Here is a 9,556-nt window from a genome sequence, read left to right on the forward strand (position 1 = left end):
ATAATAATTGACTTTGTCTTCTTGAGCTGCTCTTTGAAATCTTCTGTTCAGCTCTTTTATCTTGTCAGTTCTTCCATTTGCTTTAGCTACTCTCTATTCAACTGCAAGTTTCAGAGTCTCTTCTGACGTCCATTTTGGTCATCTCTTTCTTTCTTGTCTTTTTAATGACCTTTTGCTTTCTTCATGGATGATGTTCTTGATGTCATCCCACAATTCCTCTGGTTTTCATTCACTGGTGTTCAATGCATCAAATCTATTCTTTAGACGGTCTCTAAATTCAGGAGGGCTTTAATCAGGCCATGTTTTAGCTCTTGTGGACTTGTTTTAATTGTCTTCAGCTTCAACTTGAACTTGCATGTGAGCATTTGATGGTCTGTTCTACAATCTGCTCCAGCCTTGTTTTTGCTGAAGATTTTGAGCTTCTCCATCACCTCTTGCCAGAGAGGTACTCAATTTGATTCCTGTGTACTCCATCTGGTATGTAATTATTGGCATATATGAATTAGTTGCTGTCATTTTTATTATGTGCTTTTTCATGGTGTTGATTACTTTGTTCCATATAATTTTATATGCTGAGCTCATTTTGTTTATGAATCGTGTTATCACTTCCTTTGTTGCTATTGTTTTAGTATTTGCTAACTATTTGTGCTGATCCTCTTTTTTATTTTGATGTGAAGGTTTACAATATTTCTTTGAGGTTACCCTGTGATTTATAGTTTTCTTCCCAAGTTTAGAACAGTCTGTTCTATCTTGAAGTTGTCTTGACATCCCTACCATCTGAAAGTTCTGTAATGACACAGTTTTTTTCCCTCTTTTTGGTTTGTAGTTGTCCTCATTTGTCAATTGATGTCTCCAGTTCCCTGTTTACAATCTTGTAGGCTAATTTACTTTGGATACTTCCATAGCTGGGTTAGTTTCTGGGTTATGTCATCATGTGTGTTAATGGTCAGCTGTTGGGTATTGTTGCTTCTCTGTCCAAAGGACTCCCTTTAGCATTTCTTGTAAGGTTGGTCTGGTTTTAACAAATTCCCTTAATTTCTGCTTATATGGAAATCTCCTAATTTGACCATCACATTTGAGGAACAATTTTGTTGGGTACATAATTCTTGGTTGGAAATTTTTCTCTTTCAGGGTTTTACATATACCATCCCATTGTCTTCTTGCCTGCATGGTTTCTGCTGAGAAATCCGAGCTTAGTTTTATCGGGTGCCCCTTGTAAGTAACTTTTTGTTTTTTCTGTGCTGCTCTCATGATACTTTGTCTTTGGTTTTGGTGAGTTTGATGATGATATATCTTGGTGATTTTCTTTTGGGGTTTATCCTGTTTTGGGTTCATTGGACTTCCTGAATGGATATTCTCATCTTTTGTTGTATCAGGGAAGTTCTCCTCTAACAAATCTTGGAAAATTTTCTCAGTGGTTTTATTTTTCTCTTCCTGTTCTGGAATTCCAATGACATGTAGTTTATTTATTTTGATGGTATCCCACATGAACTTTTGGCTTTCTTCATTTTGTTTTGATTTTTTTTTTTTTTCTGATCCCTTTCCAAAGAAATATTCAGGTATTTGTCTTCAATCTCATTAATTCTGTCTTCCATTGCATCAATTCTACTCCTTTGCCCTTGCAATGTGTTATCTATTTCTGACAATTTAGTATCAATCTTCTGGATTTATATCTGTAGATTTAGAATCATTTATAATTTGACATTTATTTTATCATTTTGTTCTTGTATTTTCTTTCAAAATTCTTCTAGGGTTTTGTCTGCATTTTCCTTGATCTGTTTCTTAATCCTTTCAAGATACCTAAACATAATTCTTTTGAATTCCTTATCAGGGAGTTTCAATGCTGCAACTTCCTCAGGGATGTGTTTTGGTTCTGTATCCTGGTCCCTTGTTTCGCCTGCTTCTTTGTGTGGACTGTGATGTTCTGTTGTCTCTGAGGCATTGTGATGATATTATGTCTATATTTAATTGGTGATTGTATGTTGGAGTGACTTGCCTATGATTTTCATTTTCTTTGTATGTTATCTACACAAGCATGGTCCTGTGTTCTGCTCCTCTAGTCACTAGTTGACAGAACTTATGCATTCACCACCTGTCTCCATTCCTGTTGTTAGCCTCTTGTATGTCTCTGCTGACCTTGGCAAACAGAGCCTATTCTTAGGTCCCTGGAATCCAAATGAGATGGGCTTCACTTGTAAATGTTCAAAATGGCTGTACCCTCAGTCACTTTAAATATCCAAATGGCTGCCATTTGTAAACATTCAAAATCGCTGCACCCTCAGTCACTTTAAATATCCAAAATGACTGCACCCTTGATCATTTTAAATATCCAAAATGGTAAGCCCTAATAACTCACTGCCCTCATTTCCACCTTGAGCTGAAAAATGCATAAATTATGATTATTTGAGAGATTTCTGAGAAACTAAACCTTTTTTTTTTTGGTCTGAAGTCATGGTGCAAACTTTCTTGTTGTCATAAATTGGATTGTGTCACCAAAAATATATGTCCCCTTGGCTATGTCATTCTTAGTTGTTTGGCAGTTATATAATGATGTAATTTGATAGTTATATATTAATGTAATTATCATCCCCATGATGTGCTCTAATGTTATTAGCCAATCAATTGTAAGGGGATTAGGGTGGGATGCAACTCACTTTCTCAGGTCACAGCCCTGATCCATTTTAAGAGGAGTTTCTGTGAGGTGTGGCTAGCATCATAATTTATCTTACAACAGATAAAAGGAGAAAAAAGCAAGTAGAGAAGGAGGGCCGTCAGTACCACTAAGAAGAGCCACCAGCAGAGGACATCTTTGGACCCACGGTTCCTGTGTTGAGAATCTCCTAGACCCAGAGGAAGATTGATGCCAAGAAACATGGAGATCTCCAACGGAAGCCAGACCCAAAGATGTTGAAAGGGGACAAGGACCTTCCCTGAGAGCTGACAGATAGAGAAAGCCTACCCTCAGACATGGCCTTTTGAATTCAGTTTTCTAGCCTCCTAAACTATGAGGTAATAATTTCCATTTGTTAAAGCCATCCACTGTAGTATTTCTCTAATGGAAGCACAAGACAACTAAGATACTAGCTGAAAACTCCAGGTTCAGAACATTCAAAGAATGTAGTGTTTCCACTACATTCTAGGTTGAATAAAGAGTCTTCCTTAGTGAATGTCTTTATTTCCTCTTCTTTTACCTCCCATTTTCCATTTTATTTGAGCCCAAGTGATCCTTCTGATAAAAACAGAAGTCCAAAAGAGCTACAATAAATGAGGTACTAATTAATATGTCCACTACTCCTTTGCCAGTCAGTTGTACTGTGGTGGCTTGTGTGTTGCTGTGATACTGGAAGCTATGCTACTGGTATTTCAGATACCAGCAGTGTCACCAAGGGGGAGAGGTTGCAGTGAAGCTTCCAGACTAAAATAGACGGGAAGAAGGAAGTGGTGGTCCACTTCTGAAAAAATCAGGCACTGAAAACCTTATAAATAGAAGTAAAATATTGTCTGATATGGTGCCAGAAGATGAGCCCCATAGGTTGGAAGGTACTCAAAATATGTACAATGGGGGAAAACTGCTTTAAGTAGAGGTGACTTTAATAACATGGATGGAGTAAAGCTTTTGGGACCTTCATTTGCTGATGTGGCATGACTCAGAATGTGGAATGTATGAAGTATGAATCTAGGAAAACTGAAGTTGTCAAAAATAAAATGGAATGCATAAAGATTGATTTCCTAGGCATTAGGGAGCTGAAATGGACTGGTATTGGCCATTTTGAGTCTGACACTCTTACAGTTTTTTATGCTGGGAATGACAAATCGAAGAGGAAAGGCATTACATTCAGCATCAAAAAGAACATTTCAAAATCTGTCTTAAAGTACAATGTTGCCAGTGAAAGGATAATATCCAGATGCCAACAAGGAAGACCAGTTAATACTACTATTAGTCAAATTTATACACCTACCACTAAGACCAAAGATGAAAAATTGAAGATTTTTACCAATTTCTGCAGTGTAAAAATGACCAAACATGCAATCAACATACACTGATAATTACTGATGAGTGGAATGTAAAAGTTAGAAACAAAGAAGCAACTTTGGTAGTTGTGAAAATATGGCCTCAGTGATAGAAATTATACCAGAGACTGCATGATAGAATTTTGCAAGACCAACCACTTATTCATTGAAAATACTGTTTTTAACAACATAAAGAGTAACTTTATACATGGACATCACCAGATGTAATGCACAGCAATCAATTCAACTACATCTGTAGGAAGAGAAGATGGAGAAGCTCAATATCATCAGTTAAAACAAGGCCAGGGACTGACTATGAAAGAAATGATCAACTACTCATATCTAAGTTTAAGTTGAAGCTGAAGAAAATTAAAACAAGTCTATGGCAGCTAAAATATGACCTTGAATACATCCCAGCTGAATTTAGAGACCATCTGAAGAATAGATTTGATGCATTTAGCACTAATGACCTAAGACCAGACAAAGAACATCATACATGAAGAAAGCAAAAAGTCATTGAAAAGATAGGAAAGGGAGGAGAAAAATAAAAAGATAAAAATGGATGTCAGAAGAGATTCTGAAATGTTCTTTAATGTAGAGTAGTTAAAGTTAATGGAAGAAATGATGAAATAAGACAGCTGAACAGAAGATTTCAAAGGGTGGCTTGAGAAGACAAAGGAAAGTTTTATAATGAAACATATAAAGAACTGTAGTTAGTAAATCACAAGGTAAGAACACCGAATTTATCAAGCAGAAGAAACTGAAGAAAAATTCAAGCCTCAAGTTACAATAGTTAAATTCAAAAATAAGTGGTCGATGTTCAGCCTTTTCAGGAGGCAGCATATTCCCAAGAACTAATGGTATTGAAGGAAAAAGTCCAAACTGCACTGAAGGAACTGGTGAAAAAGAAGCCTCAAGAAATTGATGGAATATCCACTGAAATGTTTCAGTGAACAGATGCAATTCTGGAAGCACTCACTAGTTTATGCAAAGAAATCTGGAAGACAGCTACTTGGCCAACTGATTGGAAGAGATCCATATTTGTGCCCATTCCAAAGAAAGGTGATCCAACAGAATGTGGAATTATTGAACACTGGTGGCGTAGTGCCTAAGGCATTTGACTGCTAACCAGAAGGCTGGTGGATCAAACCCACCAGCCACTCCTCAGAAGGAAGGTTGGGCAATCTACTTCTGTAGTGATACCACCTCGGAAACCCAAGGAGGGGTCCTTATTTGTCGTATCTGACTCAATAGCAGTGGGTATCATTAATATCACATGTAAGTAAAATTTTCTTGAAGATAATTTAAAAAATGGTTGCAGCAGTATAATGACAGGGAACTTCCAGAAATTCAAGCCAGATTCAGAAGAGGGAGTAGAATGAGGGATATCATTGCTGATGTCAGATCTTGGCTGAAAGCAAAGAATACCAGAAAGATTTTTACTTGTGTTTTATTGATTATGCAAAGATGGTGTGGATCATAACTAATTATGGATAACATTGTAAAGAATGGGAACTCCAAAGACTCAATTGTGTTCATGAGGAACTTGTACATAGATCAAGAAGGTGTTGTTTGAACAGAAAAAGGGAATCCTGCATGGTTTAAAATCAGGCAGGGTGTATGTTAGGGTTGTATCTCTCCACCATATTTATTCAAATTATATGCTGAGCAAAAAATTTGAGAAGCTGAACTATATGAAGAAGAACCTGGCATCAGGATTTGGAGGAAGACTCACTAACAACTTGCAATGTGCAAATGACACAACCTTGCTTGCTGAAAGTAAAAATGGCTTGATGCACTTACTGATGAAGATCAAAGACTACAACTTTCAGTATGGATTACATATTAACATAAAGAAAACAAAAACCCTCACAACTGGACCAGTAAGGAAATCATGATAAATGGAGAAAAGATTGAAGCTGTCAAGGATTTTATTTTACTTGGGTCCACAATCAACATTCATGGAAGTAGCAGTCAATAAATCAAACTATGTAGTGCACTGAGCGAATCTGCTGCAAAAGACCTTTTTAAAGTGTTTTAAGAGTGGGTAAGATGGCAGAATAGGCTGAGAACTACATAGACCCTCTTCAACAAAGAAAAGAGGAAGGAATTAGCACAGATACAGAAGATAATCCTGGAGCCCTGAGATTTGAAAGGAAGGATACAGAAGTGGACTAAACTCCAAGTAGTAGAAGAACCTGTATGAAAACACTGAAAAAGGAGACATACAGAGCTGTGGAATGTCAGTGATCCTGATAGCATGGATGGTTTGCATATTGCCAAGTGGTGTCAGGACCTAAGAACTAACTTAAAAATCAGCCCTGCTAGCCAGGGGCTGCATGGAGGACTGCAGTGTTGGCTGGTGAATAAAAGGTGAAGCAGCAAAGAAGGAGATGGGATGAACTGTGAACTTTTGGCTGTCCAGAAGACATAGCCATTTTGAATGTTTACAACTGGTTCAACTATTTTGGATATTTAAGGCAAAAGCATTCTCTCAGATTCCATGGACCTAAGAATAGGCTCCACTTGCCAGGGACAGCAAAGACATACTGGACACTGAGGACTGGAAAGGTGTGATATTCCCTTTGTTACTCATATATCCCACATCCTCTTGGTGAATGTAAGTGTGGCCACCCCTTACTCCCACTCACCTTCTGGGCTGGTAGGAATTCCATCCCAGTCTGTGTGCTCTGATGGAGCCTGGGTACCCTTCCAACCCGTCCAGATATTGTTTTCTTATTTTAGTTTGTTTGCTTTTATCTCTTTTATTTTTTTCTTTCTTTTTATCCTTTTTATTATTTTTTCTTCTTCCCTTCTCAAGTTCTAGTTTTCAGCTTTTTTTCTCTTTGCTTTTTCCCTGGTTCCCATTTTTTTCTTTATTGTTGTTCTCCCTATTCCTTGCTTTTCTTTTTGCATTTTTTCCTTCATTATTATCCTACTCTACCTCTTTTCCACCCTTCCCAGAGGTTTCCTCCCTCCCTCTCTCTCTCTCACACACACACACACACTCTCACACACACACTCACACACACACATTTTTTTCTATTCATATTTCTTTTGGCTTTTTAAAGTATTTCTTTAACTATCTTCTCTCATTTATTGCCTTTCCTCTTTTCTTTTTTCTGTGATTGTTCCTGTGTGTTTATGTGGTATGTTTTTTGTCCTCTAACTTTTACTTTTTTGATGGCTTTTCAATTGTTGCTTTTGTCTAACTGAGTGGGAGACAGAAACTATGTCCATATGACTCAACCACACCCACACTCTTGCAGCTCCACTTACTGAAACCCATCATTTCCTTCTGCACCAACTGGCCAATGATACACAACTGCCAATAAGAGCCTGACTCACACTTACCTGCTCTTCACAAATAGTTAACAGAGATCTGTGCAGTAAATCTCATTCTCCATCACAGCCACCAGGAGACAGATGGTGAGTGCATTAGTTCTGCCAACTGCAAACAGAGGAGCATAGTACCCTGCTTACTCAGATACACCCTCCCCCCCCCCCAAAAAAAAACCCAAAAATCAAAGAAAATGAAATTCTTGGGCAAATCACTTGAACATACAATAATTAATCACCAAATAAATATAAATACAACCAAGTCACAATGTCTTGGAGACAACAGGCCATCACAGTCCACACAAAGAAGCAAGATAAAGCAGTAGAAACAAGGAAGCAGGATACAGACCCAGAACACATCCCTGAGGAAGAAGCAACATTGGAACTCCCTGATAAGGAATTCAAAAGAATTATATATAGGTATCTTCAACAGACTGAGAGACAGATCAAGGAAAAACAAGGACCAAATTAAGGAAAACACAGACAAAACCGTAGAAAAATTTCAAAAGGCAATGCAAGACGAAAATGAGAAAATAAATGAAAAATTAGAAATGATACAAAATCTACAGGTAGATATCCAGAAGATTACTATGAAATTTTCAGAAATAGACAACACATTGAAAGAGAAAAGGAGTAGAATCAATCAATGCAAGACAGAATGAATGAGATTGAAGACAAATACCTGAATACTTGTTTGGAAAGAGATCAAGCAGAAAAACGATCAAAACAAAATGAAGAAAGCCTAAGATTCACATGGGATACCATCAAAAGAAATAACCTACATGTGATTGGAATCCCAGAACAGGAAGAGGAAAATAAAACCATGGAGAAAATTGTCCAAGATTTGTTGGAAGAGAGCTTCCTGATATGACGAAAGATGAGAATATATTCATTCAGGAAGTCTAACAAACCCCAAACAAGATAGACCCCAAAAGAAAATCATCAAGACATATCATAATCAAATTCATCAAACCAGACAAAAAAGAATGCTGAAAGCAGCACAGGAAAAATGAAAAGTTATCTACAAAGGGCAACCAATAAGACTAAGCTCTGATTTCTCAGCAGAAACCATGCAAGCCAGAAGGCAATGGGATGGTATATATAAAACCCTGAAAGAAAAATTTCAAACCACACATTATATACCCAGCAAAACTATCCTTTAAATATGATGGTGAAATTAGGACATTTCCAGATAAGAAGAAATTAAAGGAATTTTTTAAAACCAGACCAATTTTACAAGAGAAATTAAAGGGAATCTTTTGGGCAGAGAACAAATAATAGCAAACAACAACTGATCATTAATACACCTGATGACATAACCCAGAAACCAATCCAACTATGGAAGTATCCAAAATAAATAAGCTTACAAGAGTGTAAACAGGGAACCAGGGACATCAATGGGCAAATGAGGACAACTACCAACCAAAAAGAGGGGGAAAATAATGCAGTTACAGAACTTCTAAATGGTGAGGAAGTCAAGAGAGTTGCAAGATAGAGTGGACTGTTCTAAACTCAGGGAGAAAATTATAAATCACAGGGTAACCTCAAAGAAAAATCATAAACCTGTACATCAAAATAAAAAAGAGAACAAGCATGAATATTTAGCAAATACTAAAACAACAGCAATGAAGGAAATGATAACAAGATTCACAAACAAAATGAGCTCAGCACAGAAAATTCTATGGAACAAAGAAATCAGCAACACCATGAAAACACATACAACAAAATGAATCAACAAATTCATACTTGTCAATAATTACACTGAATGTAAATGGATTAAATGCATCATTCAAGAGACAGGGAGTTGCAGACTGGATGAGAAAACATAATCCATCAATATGCTGTCTTAGAAAGACAAAAATAGATTAATAATCAAAGGTTAGAAAAAGATATATCAAGCAAATGGCAACCAAAAAAAAAAAAAAAAAGCAGGAGTGGCAATATTAATTTTTTTTTTAAATTTACAGAGCAAATTCACTTTCCATACAGCAGTTCACATACACAGTCTCATGACATTAACCACAATTTACCTCAATGCAACAGCTACCCTCCCACTTCCTCCTGACAGTTACCTCTTCCCTGTGTCCCTCCCTCCATGCACTCCTGCGCCCTGAGCTGTCTCCCTGTGCATAAACAGCCCTTCTTTCTCCCATGATTATTCTCTCCAAGGAGTGTATATACCTCAGGTAAATGTTCAACTCATATG

General features: G+C 37.1%; 1 protein-coding gene across 1 annotated transcript in view; it reads right to left on the reverse strand.

The window, feature by feature from the left end:
* Window positions 1–9,556, reverse strand: part of LDLRAD4 (low density lipoprotein receptor class A domain containing 4) — a 556,486-nt gene that overhangs the window by 99,309 nt on the left and 447,621 nt on the right. The window lies entirely within an intron of this gene.

The sequence above is a fragment of the Orycteropus afer genome, unplaced genomic scaffold (genome assembly GCF_000298275.1).
Source record: "Orycteropus afer afer isolate SDZICR_OR568_19922 unplaced genomic scaffold, OryAfe1.0 scaffold00307, whole genome shotgun sequence".
In the NCBI taxonomy this organism is placed as follows: domain Eukaryota; kingdom Metazoa; phylum Chordata; class Mammalia; order Tubulidentata; family Orycteropodidae; genus Orycteropus; species Orycteropus afer.